Source organism: Myotis nattereri (assembly GCF_964212035.1).
Source record: "Myotis nattereri genome assembly, chromosome: 19".
NCBI lineage: Eukaryota > Metazoa > Chordata > Mammalia > Chiroptera > Vespertilionidae > Myotis > Myotis nattereri.
In genome coordinates this window covers 22,491,525-22,505,409 of record NC_138095.1, presented here as the reverse complement: position 1 = coordinate 22,505,409, position 13,885 = coordinate 22,491,525, and the positions used below count along the sequence as shown (strand labels likewise).

Sequence of the window (13,885 nt, the reverse complement as noted above, 5' to 3'; positions counted from 1 at the left end):
CGACCGCTCTATCTCCTGCGTCTTATCCAGTCACCAGATTCATAACCACCTCTGGGACCAGCCAACACACCGTGGGTTTTTGTTTTGTTTTTTCAACCTTAACTCCTTATTGCCCAACAACCATGAGCTCCCAAATTCGTCAGAATTACTCCACCGAGGTGGAGGCTGCGGTCAACCGCCTGGCCAAGCTGCCTCTGCGGGGCCCCCCCACACCTACCTCTCTCTGGGCTTCGCTTTTGACCGTGAAGATGGGGCTCTCCAGGGCCTGGGCCGCTTCTCCTGCAAGTTTGCACAGAAGCGCGAGGGCGCCGAGCGTCTCTTAAAGATGCAAAAGCAGCGCGGTGGCTGCATTCTCCTCCAGGACGTGCTGAGGCCTCCCCAAGGTGAGTGGGCAAGACTCAGGGCCATGGAAGCCGCCCTGGCCTCGGAGAGGACCCTGAACCAGGCCCTTGTGGAGCTGCGGGTCCTGGGTTCTACCCGAGCAGACCCCCATCTCTGCGACTTCCTGGAGAACCACTTCTGGGGTGAGTGGGTGAAACTCATCAAGAAGCTGGGCGACACCTGACTAACATCGGCAGGCTGGCTGGTCCCCAGGCTGGGCTGGCCTGGGTTAGTATCTCTCCGAAAGGCTCAACCTCAAGCAGGACTAGGAGCCTGTGGAGCCCAGAGGCCTCTGAGGGGCCCCTCTGCATCCCCTGGTGTCTGGCTTTTACCTGAACCTCTTCCCGAAACTACTAGCCATTCTTTTAACCACCCTGAAGCCCTCTCCCATGCATTGGACCAAATGACACAATAAAACTCTTTGCAGAAAAAAAAAAAAAAGTACTATCTCCATTCAATGGAATATTACTCAGCCTTAAAAAGCAAGACAATTCTGACAGGTGCTACAATATCGATAATATCATGCTAAGTGAAATAAGCCAATCACAAGAAGACAAATACTGTATGATTCTCCTTATGCGAGGTATGTAGAGTAGTCAACTTCACAGAGAAAGAACTTGGAATGGTGGCTGCCAGGGGCTGGGGGAAGGGGAATGGAGAGTTAGTGTTTAATGGGGTCGGAGTTTCAGTTTTGCAAGATAAAAAAATTTCTGGAGACGGGGTGGTGGTGACCATAGCCCAACAATGTGAAGGTACTTAATGCCACTTTTACATTTAAAAGTAGTTAAGATGATAAATGTATATTATGTAGATTTCACTACAATTTAAAAATAAATACTTTTTTTTTTAAAAAAAAGGTATGGCTTGGACCCAGCTGCCTGGTTCCTCTGTGCCTCAATTTTCTCACCTGCAAAATGGGTATGAAAATAATACTGCATGCCTCATTCAGAGGATGAAATGAGTTACAAGGATGAAACCACGTGCTTGTTTAGCAGAGTGCCCGGCTCACACAGGCGTTCAGTATGTTAACAGCTATGCCACGGGGCTGGTCACTACCATCCCCCACAGCCGGCTGGAGCTCTGAGTGTGGAGGACACGCACACAAATATGTGGGCCCACAGGGATGGGTTTTGGCCTTGTGGTTTGTTTAATGCCAGGTGCCACTGATGAGTAAGGAATGAAGACTTCCCACATGTAGGGAAGTGGAGAAATTAAACCCATTGAGGGCAGAGGCCAATTCAGCAATAGTTACATGTCCCTGCTCAGAGCCAGGCACAAGCGCCCTCTGCCCTCAGCTAGCTGGGCTTCAGCTCCCCCTGCTCTCCCTGCTCCCCCTCCCCAGGCACCTATGAATCTGAGGGTGAGAAGCCAGTCCATGGCCCCAACTATCAGCACATCAGGCCCCTGGGCCTCACCCGAACCCCAGGGGTGGGCAGGGTGAAGGGAGGCAGGTGCCCCCAGGGTCAGAGGGTCCAGACACACTCAGGCCTTTCTGTTCCCGACCCACAGGCTCCAGGAGGCCAGACCTGGGAAATGTTCCCAGGGAAGCTGGGGGTGGAACCTGCCTACCACTGACCGACCGGCCTCTCCCAGGCCACCAGCCCCATTGATTAAGTGCCCAGAGCAGGCAGCACACAGAGTCCCTGGCCTTGGACCAAGCGTCTCATCCAGAATCCCAGGACAGGAAGGGCTCCCAAGGAGTCACACTGTCCATCCCCCTACCTTCATCGCCCTGCTGGTTTCCTTTTTTTTTTTTTTTTAAAGAAACACATCCCAGTCCTGGCAGGGTAGCAGCACAGTTGGTTAGAGCGTCGTCCCGATATACTCCAAGTTTGTGGGTTCGACCCCCGGTCAGGGCACATACAAGAATCAACCAATAATGCATAAACAAGTGGAAAAACAAATCCAAGTTTCTCTCTCTCCCTTCCTCTCTCTCTGAAGCCAACTTTTAAAAAATAACAGCTGCCAAAGACAAGCTCAGCACCATGCTTATAAGAACGTCAGCATCTCAGTCCTCACAGGCTGGTTCTACTATCGTCCCCACGGTACAGAAAGGGAAACTGAGGCTGAGGAGTGAACTTGCCCGGAGTTCCATTTTAACAACCTGAACCCAGGTTTACCAGACACAAGAACCTGTTCGGCTCTATCCTCTCCCCCGTGATAGGGCCATTTATTGAGCACCTACTACACACCCAGCCCTAAACAGTCCTTTGAAGCAGGCCTCACAATCACACCCATTTTGCAGACGAGGAAACTGAAGCAGGTGGGGACGGGGCTTGTCCAGGGGCAGGACTGGCACTCGGGGCTGTCTCTTTGTGGGGCCCTGGTCATCCTCGCTGGGCTGGACTTCGCCCATCCCCACCTCTGCCTGGCAGGGCCCCCCCTAAGGCTTTGTCCAGAGGCAGGTGGCCCCCGGGCCCCGCCGGCGGCGGTGGGCTCCAGCATGCGGGGACAAGCGGCAAAAGGGCCCAGACCTGTTCCTCCACCCACCCAGTGCTGGGTGCTGAAGCGTCTACATGTCACAACCTGCCCTGTGGGCCCTGTGTCACCCAGGGGAGTGCCTGAGCCTGGCAGGTGGCCAGAGGGTCTTGAGCTCCACCCAAACAGCTCCAGAGCTTCTGCAGCCTGAGCCAGCTCACATCTGCTAGGGGTGGGGATCGGGGGGAGATATGCAGCAAGGACAGGTCCCTCCAGCAAGGGGGCGGGGAGGAGAGAGGGTTAGGCCAAGGGGGGTGGAGAGAAGCGTGAATTAGGAGCAGGAATCCTGACATCTTGTCCCAGCTCAGGCTCAGCTCCCGGCTGGCTGTGTGACCTCCAACGGAACATTCATCCTCTCCAAGCCTTTTGTTCCCTCCCCTGGAAAGCAAAGCTTCCAAAGGAAAGGCACACAAATCCAGACGGCCTTGTCAGGGCCGGGATCCAATGCCCGCCCCTGGGGACTCTGCTGCCTGCTGCACAGACAGGGAACGCGAATGTGAAGCAATCCTCCCCAGGGGCGGCCGCCCGGCTCAGCATCCCCAGCGGCAGCAGCGCCAAGGGCCTCCAGTCCCTGGCTCAGGAGAGGGAGAGGGAGCAGCAGGCTGTCAGGGGCCCTGGAGACAGGGATCCGTGAACGTGCTCAGGCCCCAGTCAAGCTGCTCATCCACCCTGGCCACGTCCCCCAGGGCAGGCCAAGCAGCGAGCCCACTCTGACTCCGGGGGAGTGTGGATGTAGCAGCACAACCATCCCCACGACTCAGCGAAGAAGCCAGAGCTCCCAACCTCTGCCAGTGAGTCAGCACTGTCATCGCCAAGTGCCCAGGGGCACCGAGGCCAGATGAAAGGAGCGAGGACTTTGGATCCCAGCTCTGCCCGTCCTGCCTGCACTTCCTGACTCACCGGCCCTCTCTGAGGCTCCGTTTTCTCATCTGCAAAAAGGGATCAATGCTGCCTACTGGGTGGGGCCATCCGGAGGACGTCCCAGGTGAAAGTACAATATTCCACCACGGCTGACCTACGAAGAGGGCACGTTCCCATTTTCAGCCCCAGAGGTGGATGGGCGAGGCATCCAGCGTGAGGGCAGTAAATGCTGGTCAAAACGGAGCGCGACAGTGGGATGACTGCTCGGAGAAGGAGGGGGCAGCGGGAGCAGAATGGAGGAGGGATTAAAATCTCTCCTCTGTGTGAGCAGAATGATGTCTCATTTACAGGGAAACGTCTTGCACACACACCCAACTATAACACCCACACAGCAAACAGTTCGCCTGCGGGCGGCCTATTGCTTTACAAGGTTAGGTTTACAAGGTTGTGATCCCGATACAGACGCTGTAATTTATGTGATGCATATCCATGTGCATTAGAGCAAATGTAAGCAGCACGCCGAACATCTTGGGAGATGTTTGCTAAGTTTTGTAAAATGAGTCAAACGTGGTTCTCTCCACACAACGGAACATTATTCGGCCAGGATCAGGAATGGAATGGAATCCTGATACACATCACAGCACGGATGAGCCTTGGGACATTATGAAAAGTGGACGCAGTCAGCCACAAAAGGCCACATATTACTGTATGATCCCATTTATATAAAATGCCCAGAAAAACCCAGAGACAGAAAGTAGATGAGTGGTTACCGAGGACGGGCATAATTAGAGGAAATGAGGAAATGATGGCTAACGGGTACAGAATTCCCTTTTGTGGTCACAGAAATATTCTAAAGCGAAGGTTGTGGAACTCTGTGAATATACGAAAAACCACTGAATTGTACACTTTCCTAAAAGTGTACCATTTTTCTTACTGAACGCATTTTTTATTGTACACTTCTGAAAGTGTGCAATTTTTTTATGGAAGTGTAATGGACACATGACATTATGTTAGTCTCGGGTGTCCAACGTCATGATTCTGTGTTTGTAAACATTGTGACATGACCGTGGTCCTCAGGGTCGACCCCCGAAGGAGACACACAGAGGGGGCTGCTTCTGGTGCAGAAGGCTCTGTGCAGCACCAGCAAAAATAAGACGAGTCAGCACCGCAGCTGCCTTTTCTTGATCACCTACTGTGTGCTGAGCGCTTCGTCCCACTCAAGTGTGAACTCACGGTTAATTAAACATACAAGCAACGCGTAGTCAGACTGCAAGACAGGAGTATCAATAACGGCCACTCTAATGTACTATGAGGATTCAGCAAGACGGTGCCTAGCAAGGAGTTAGCATAGGGACTGCTCAGTGTTACTGTTATGAATAAGTGGTGGAGGAAGAGGGGGAGGGGGACTAGAATGGGGAGGGGCCCTGACTATGTACCTGGTTGTGTTGAGCCTTTATATGTTGTGGCACAACCACCTTATAAGGTGAAACCTACTACGATTCGTCCCATTTTACAGACAAGGCAACTGAGGATGGATGAGGTCGTATCTCTTACCCGTGGTCACAGAGCTAGTAAAGGGCAGCATCACTTCCCCCCGCCCCCATCGATGTCACCAACCCCACCCTCACTTCTGAAAACCGGGCTCCATGAGCCCCTTCCTCTCTCTGGCAAGTCCGGGTCCCCACTGGTGCCTGGATGACTTCCTAGTTTACAGACACTCTTCCCAGGTGTGGCTGAGCCTCCTGAAGCCACTGCTGCAGCCAGAAGGGGTGGAGGAAGGCTCCCCATGAGCTCATCTTACAGGGGCCACCTCCAGCCCGCTGGGTGCCAGCGGCTTTAACTTGGACAATGCCCAGGCCTCGGCGGAGACAGGAAGCATCGCTGAGGGATAAAGATCAGGCCTGGCTGGTGAGCGCCCACAGTGCTTGGTGTGGGCCGAACTGCCTGACCAGCATTCCCAAACTGAGCCAGCCCCGCCTCTGAAATGCCTGCCTGGAGAAGGTAACCTGGGGTCCTCCCAACCTAATTTCCAATCCCCCCCCCCCGCCCCGTTGTAAATTACAGAATCCCAGAAAGGGGCTCCTCGTGCAAAGCAAGAAAAAGCACCCATCTGTTAAAAACGCTAGTGAGAATGAAGCATGCGCTGTGTGCGGGGCACCTCTCTGAGCACTTCAGGGACATGAACGCATGCAACCCTCACAGCAACCTCATTTTACAAAGGAGAAACTGAGGCTCCGAGCGGGGAAGGGACCTGCCCAAGGTCACGCGGCCAGGAGGTTACAGAGCCAGGATCTGGTTCCAAGCCACCTGAGAATAAAGCCCGCATTCTAAATCCCAAGATGCATTGCTGACAGGTCTAAAAATCATATTCCAAAATATCAGCCCTGGTTATCTTTAAATACGGGTTCAAAAGAGTTTTATCTCCCCCTTTATATTTACCTGGATTTCTAAGTGCTGGGCAATGAAAATGTATTATCATGTGAATGTACTGTAATAAGGGATAAAAAGAGAATAAAATTACTAATTAGGAAAATGAAATGAGCCACCACGTGCCAGGCATGCAGGTGACAGCCGAGTAAAGCAGAAGGGCCCACCAAGGTACTCCCTCACTGTGCTCCAGAGGGATGCGTGCGCACAGTGGGGGCTTTACCCAACATCGCCACACCATTCACCCCAATATTCACCCATGTGACCTTGCTGAGAGCTCCTGGCCAGGCTGAAAGGCAGGCACCAGCACCCCCATTCCACGAACGAGGACACCAAGGCAGAAGGGAGAAAACAGGCAGGATGTGACCCTGCGGCTGTGCAGCTTTGGGTAAAGCCCCCACTATGCGCACGCATCCCTCTGGAGCACAGTGAGGGTCTTCAAAGGCAGTGACTTTGGTGGCAGACAGAGGCTGCAGTCCACAGAAGAGCCACCTTCCTGGGGGTGACTCAAGCCTCAGAACAGGAACTGGGTGACACCCAGAGAGCCCCTGGGGACAGCCAGCTGACCCCGACTAAAGCCAGGGCAGATGGTTCACACTTGCTCTGCTGGGTCAGCCAGTATGCTGGGCATTCCAGAAATTCCTCCAAAGCTTTTTGTTGCCTCCACCCTCCACCGCCCCGCCCCCCCCCCACCCCACCCCCTGCCCCGTCCCTGCCCCTTCCTTTTAATGATCTAAGAGAAAGAAAGGCAAGAGGGGCTGGGATGAGGCATCTGGATAAAGACCACACTTGAAGCATTATCACTTCCACTCTGGAGTCCATGTCCTGCTCCCAGGAAGGTGGTCTGCTGGCTGCTGAGCTTCCCAGTCTCATCTAAATCCTGACTGTGGCAAGGGAAGGGGGTTTGCTTCCAGGAGAACATGGTCCCCATCCCAGTGCCCACTCCCCATCACATCCCTGGGGAACGCTGCTCTGTAACCCCCCATCTAACTCTCCATGAGGGCAGGAGCTGTGGCCCAGGCAGCTCGGACACCAGGTCCTGCTCTGGTACACAGGAGGTGCTTAATAAATAACAACAATGAAAATGATCAACGAACCCGAGAGAGGAAAGGTCACACTGCACTGGGAGTTTTGAGGAGAGTATTCCAGGGAGAGTTGGGAGAAGGGAACTGACCGAGCTGAGTTATTACAGGGAGGTCTAGGTTTGTAGGGGGCAGACCTGAGTTCAAATCCAGCCTCCGCCACTTCTTACCTCAAGCTGAGTGACACGAGGAGGGCTTTCTGTCTCTGAGCCTCAGTTTGCTTATCTGTAAAGGGGGTTAGTAATACCAACTGTCTGAGTGACTCTGAGCACTGACGAGATGTATACACAATACCTCCCTAGCAAAGGACCTGGCACACAGTAGGCCCCTGGAGAAAGGTGGTTTTCTAGGCCCTACCTTTTAAACGGCTAATTTTGATTCTTCCCAGAAGGGGTAGCAGGCATAAGAGGCCCTGGGATCTACTCATCCAGTTCTTCGGGCCCAGAGAGGGGAAGGGACTTACCCACGGACACACAGCAGAGAAGCCGGTACTAGCACTCAGTATCAATATCAGTTCTAATGGCCCCTGGGCTCTCCCCGTGACCTAGGAGCCCTACACAGGCCAGGCACAGCGCCTGGCATGCAGGTGTCAGTTCCAGGATCAAAGACAAGAGATTTCCAGTGCTGGGGCCTAAAATGAAAGGGAGAGACACACTTGGCCAGCTTCCTAGGCCAAAGGGCCCTGGGAGTTCCTCAACTAAAGTCACTCCCCGGCCCAGCCCAGGGCACTGGGCAGGGCTCGGCGGGCACAGCGCCCACCAAGGCCCAGGCTTCGTGTCCAGGCAGGCGGGGCTGCATGAGCTCAGAGGGCGACCTTAGTGTATCCCATGCGCCCGCTGGCCTCCCTCTGCTGGGAGGTCCCGCACGCTCTGAGCTTCCTTCCCCGGGCAGGGCCTCCCCACGCCAGGGGATAAACAGGATGGTCCCCAGAAAGGGCTTGTCACTGAGGAAGCAAAACAAAAAAGAGAAGAAATACCACAGTCGGCTGGGAGCCGCAGCCCTGACCTGGAGCCTTTGAAAAGACAGCTGTGTCCCCAGCAGGCAGGACTCATGCCCAAAGGCTCCGGGGCTCCCTGCCTGCCACGGGCTGGTCAGCTGGACAATGCCTTTCCCCTCTCGGGGCCTCGGTTTCCTCATCTGTAAAGTGGGAACAACACTAACACCTGCCTTTATAGGATGAAGAAAGGCTATGATGAAGGATCTGATGAAATGAATAAAGCCATGTATCATCGGAACTGGAACATAAGAAGCAGTCTGCCAATTCAAATTATTATTATTACTGTCATTATTTCTGCTAGTACTGCTAACAATAAAGATTTATGCTGTGATTGATAAAGCAATTCTTTGGTATAACTTACACTTTTTTTTTTTAAACACCAGCTGATCTTTTTACAGGGAAGGGCTCCAGGAGTTTCCCGTGCAGCTAACTCACCTAATCCCACAATGATCCCACGGGGGAAAATCTTAGCATCTTCTTTCTGTAGATGGGGACGGAGACTCAGCGAGGCAAAGTCACTCACTCAAAGTCACACAGCAATGACGTGGTGGAGATGGGACGGGACACTGGCACAGTCCAGCTCTGCCCTGCTGCACCCCGGGGGAGAGAGACTCAGGGCACAGGAGCCGCGGTTGGGCTGCACAGATCCACATTCCCCCCCTCCCAGTAGCGGCCTTGGGCATGCCGCTCCCTCTCTGAGCCTCAGGTTTCCCATCTGTAAAATGGGGACATGAGAATCAAGTAAAACAATGATGTGCACAGTACCTAGGACAGAATGAATACTTTCTACTTATTTTTTTTTTTCTACAGTGAAGAACATTTTACTGCTCTGAAAAGCCAGGTCTCAGCAGATGAAGGCAAGGCTGCCTCAGTCATCTCCTTCAAGCTTCTGAAGGCACAGGGGCCAGGACAGGAGCCACCAGCGACACAGAAGTCAAAGGCTGTCCCCTCTCACCCCCTAGGACACCTTGGGCCATCTGAGACTCGCTTCACAGACAAGGAAATGCTCAGCGAGGTGAAGGGGCGTGCCCAGGGTTACCCAGGGATGCCACACCTGTGCCACTCCGAACTCTCAACCTCCTGAGCCAGCTTCCTTCAGAAGCCACCCCCGACATCCAGCAGAATCCCATTTTCCCCAAAACAGCACAGGATTTGCCACGTAATTGACACGGGATAAACTGTTGCCCAATGAACGAATGAAGGAGTGGTGACTTCTCACCTCGCCCCTGGGTCAATGGCCTCCTGCAGAGTCTCATAATCATGGGGCTCCCTGAAGCCTGCTGGGTGCTTCCACCCGGGAGCAGTGTGACTGTCCCTTACACACAGAGCTCCCCGGACTCTTCCCGGCTGGACTGCAGCGGCTTCAGGTTCAAGGGTGCTGAGTGGCTGGTTGAGGCCCTTGGTCCCTCCCTGGGAGCAAGGCTTGCTCTGGGGAGAGAACCATGTAATGACGGACCCATTAGCAGACCCTCCAGCTACAGCAGAAGAGGACAGCACCTGCTCTAAAAGCATCTGCCCCACCACCCCCACTTCCCCCCAGCCAGGTAGCTCAGTTGGTTAGAGCATAGAGCATCGTCCCGATATGCCAAAGTTGCTGCTGGTTTGATCCCCGGTCAGGGCACGTATACGAATCAACCAAAGAATGCATACATAACTCTCTCTCTCTCTCTCTCTCTCTCTCTCTCTCTCTCTCTCTCTCGTTCTTTCTCTAAATTCAATAAATAAAAAGTCAAAATTAAATAAATAAAAAGCATCTGCCTCCTCACTCCCCCCCACTCCTTTCCCCAAGGCCCTGGTGGCTCCCAGAACGAGACGCAACTTCCCTGGGCCTTCACAGACTAATAATAGTATTAGTAATGATGACACAAATAGCTAGTGCACATCCACTCATTAGCGGGTACTACATGGTAACTCATTTAACGGGCATCGACTTCATGAGGCAGGCACTACTGTTACTCTCACTGTACAGATGAGGACACTAGGGCACCGAGAGGTTGCCTGCCAGGCCAAGGCCACACAGCTGGAAAGTAGTGGAGCTGGGATTTGAACCCAGGCAGTCTGGGTCTGGATCCCCTGCAAATCCCCAAGGATTCTTGGTAATGTCTGATTCTGCAACCAGTTCTGCAGAACCAATACCCAATTTTGCAGAATTCCTCATTCTACCCAACCTGGACTCACTTAGCTCCACAATCATAGGCACCATTTATTTATCATCTAGTTCATGCCAAATCCTTCCCGCTAATGGCACAAGCACCCTGTATCCACCTTACAAACAGGCAAACTCACGGAGGCTGAGAGAGGTGGTCATATGACCTGTAGGGGCGGAGCTGGGATCTGGACCCAGGTCTGTCTCCTGTGCAGCCTCCCTTGGCCTCGCCCGCCGTGTGCTCCCACTCCACGGGCTCCAGGTGCTACAGCCTGAGGAACTGTAAGCCACACCCAGAGCAAAAATCATCATGGAGACGACCATCCCTCCCCTTCACATCTCATGTCACAGGCATGAAGCACCTCTTCACCCACTAACAGCAGCTAGAATGCATTATTCCCATTTTCCAGATGAGGAAACTGAGGCTCAGAGAGGCGAACCGCCTATTCCAGGTCATGAACTCAGACCAGGTCTTCTTACCCCGAGCCCTGTTCCGATGTGTCCCACACAAGTCACGAGCCACGACTCCCACCACCACTCCGGGCAGATCCTCCTCCCCTGCATGGACCCATGCTGCCCCGTCAGAAACATGACCGTGGCAGGCTGGATTAACTGCTCAGAAAATACATCCTGACTCCCTCTCTGCCTCCTTGATGCTGGGCATGGCTACGTGACTTGCTCTGGCCGACAGAATGAGGTCAGAAGTGACACCTTCCTAGTTCCAAGTGGAGGCATTCAGAAGCACTCCGGGTTCCTGTTGGGCTCGCTGGCCGGCTGCTGCCTGTCAGCCTGGGTATCAAGATGCAAGATACACAGGGCAGACATGAACCCAAAGGCTGGAGTCCAGCCTGCTGGCCAACCCCAGCCACAACCCGCAGACCCACAACCATGAAACCAATGCTCACTATTAAAGGCCGCTGCGATTTGGGAGATGTTTGTTACACACCGTTATCATAGAAAAACCTGACTAATACACGGACCACATATCTCCAGAAGGAAGCATGTGGACTTGTGTATACATGGGCAGATATCTCCCAAGACACAGCCCCAGCCAGTTGGATTCAAAACAAACAGCCACAAAACCTGCTGCCTGGAGGAACTATAGCCTTCCCTACCACCACGCCAGAGGCTGTATCCCATGGCCACTGATAAGACACAGCCATCCACTGTTCCCTCTCACTGAAATGTACAAACTGGGTCTCTCTCTCTCTCTCTCTCTCTCTCTCTCTCTCTCTCTGCCTTGGTGGGAGTGTGAAAGGTACAGCCACTCTGGAGGGAAACTGGGCAGGCTAGATCACCATTCTAAACAGGCTTTATCCCAGCCTGGGATAAAGTTCCCCGTCCTGAAATCTGTCCTGCAATCGACCGCAGTGAGTGTGCAAAGACGCGGGCAGGGAAGTTTATTGCAGTGCTGCGTGTCACAGCAAAAAACAACTCAATGTCAGCCAATGGGGACCCGCTCAATGACGAACAGCACCGCATGCTTTGGAGCGTTGCTCAGCTTTCTGAAAGAGCGGGCTAAGTGAACGCATTCTGAAATGGGAACGTGTCCAGATCTGTTTTTAACTTAAGTGCGAAATGTATTGTTTTATGGTTGCTGTTAAAAGGCTATGTCTGCATCTGCTGATTCATTTGTTTATTCCACCACGATTAACTGGAGGAAACAGCAGTGAATGTAGACAGACAGGGTTTCTGCCCTCTGGGAGTGTAAAGTCTGGAGGAGAGAGAGGCAACAATAGCAAGTCCACTAAGACCACCACAAACAACAAGGGTAGTAACAGCAACACACACACACACACACACACACGCCTGAGCACTGGCCGTGTGCCAAGTGCCCCTCCGAGGCAGGATCCCTCATTATCCCCATTTACTGACAAGGAGACTGGGGCTCAGAGAGGGTAAGCCACCTGCACAAAGTCACACAGCCAATAAGGGGTGGAACCAAGACTCAATTCCCTCTGCCTGGCTCCAGCGTGGATGCAAAATCATTTAGACAATTAGCAGAGTGTGATAAGGGCTGGGGTGGGAAACTCACGCTTCACTTAAGACAGTATCATTTTGCGAAGTGATTGGTATGCCGTGTGTTATTTTCACAGCGTGTGAGTACATCACTTCTGACTCAGTGATGTAAACATCCAGAGTTCATGCTTTGGGGACATATTACATGTTATTTTCGTAATACTAAATAGATAGATAGGAAAGAGAGCGATAGACAGATACCGTGTGTATCACATCTGACTCAGTCATGTAAACACCCGTAGATCAACACTTTGGGGATGTATTTCATATTCTTAATGGAGACAAGGCCATAGAACATTTCAAAGGCCATTACCTGAGCAGTTAACAAAGGTAGCGGAGATAGCTGCCTCCAGGGGTCATGTGACACCATGTGTATACTGTCTCACTTCGCCTTGTCTCTCCATCCCTCCCATCCAATAGACCAGATTCCTGAGGGGCAGGTTCCGGAGGACAGGGGCTCTTTGGAATTGCCCAGGTTAGATGCTCAATCAAATATTCATCACACTGAAGGAAACAGTGTATGTTGTATGTGTGTATCCCTCAACTCAAAGGCTGCTCGCTTCCTTTGAAAGGACAGGAGTTTGAGTAGGGGGAGTGGGCAGGGGGGCCACACCGAGCCTGTTTCATAAGCCGCAAAATCAAGGGTCCTGAAAGCAGGCATCACCTGGGTTTGATGGGAAGAATTTTAAAAAGAACAAAATATAATAAATATATTTTTTTATTGGTTTCAGAGAGGAAGGGAGAGGGAGAGAGAAAGAGAGAAACATCAATGATGAGAATCACTGATTGGCTGCCTCCTAGACACCCCACACTGGGGATCAAGTCTGAAACTTGGGCATGTGCTACGTCTAGGAATCAAACCATGACCTTCTGGTTCCTAGGTCAATGCTCCACCACTGAGCCACACTGACCGGGCAATAAATAATATTTTTAAAAGAGCTTAGGCCAGGCCCTGGCCAGGTAGCCCAGTTGGTTAGAACGTCATCCCGATAAGCCAAGGTTGCAGGTTCGATCCCCGGTCAGGGCACATACAAGAATCAACCAATGAATGCATAAGTAAGTGGAACAACAAATCAATGTTTTTTGTCTTTCTCTCTCTCTCTCTCTCTCTCTAAAAATCAATCAATGAAACGCGGCTGTTCTGTTATGTGCTTTACCCATAGTCTCTCCAACCCTCCCATTTTACAGAAGAAAAAACTGAGGTTCCAAGAAGGAAGTGGCGTGTCTGCGGTCACACTTCTATAATCTGGATGGGTGAGTGTGGGAAGGAACGTGACCTCCGGGACAACCATCCTCTTGTCTGCCTCTCTATCCCAAACCTGCTAAAGGTTTCCTGTTTGGGTATGTAGGGAGGGGCAGGGGCGTGTAAAGAGAATTTTAGTGGCAGATGGTCTAACTTATATTCATTCAACACACCCTTCATTCTGGGTATACCAATCAATACATAATTCTCCAAATGAGCTATGCCTCTGCCTGCGCTGTTCTTTCTGCCTG

General features: G+C 52.4%; 1 pseudogene across 1 annotated transcript; it reads left to right on the top strand.

The window, feature by feature from the left end:
- The first annotated feature begins 122 nt into the window (after window positions 1-122).
- Window positions 123-3,493, top strand: LOC308535032 (ferritin light chain-like; annotated as a pseudogene). Its single transcript has 2 exons — window positions 123-609; window positions 3,341-3,493. The product of its transcript is annotated as a ferritin light chain-like (transcript).
- The last annotated feature ends 10,392 nt before the right edge of the window (window positions 3,494-13,885 follow it).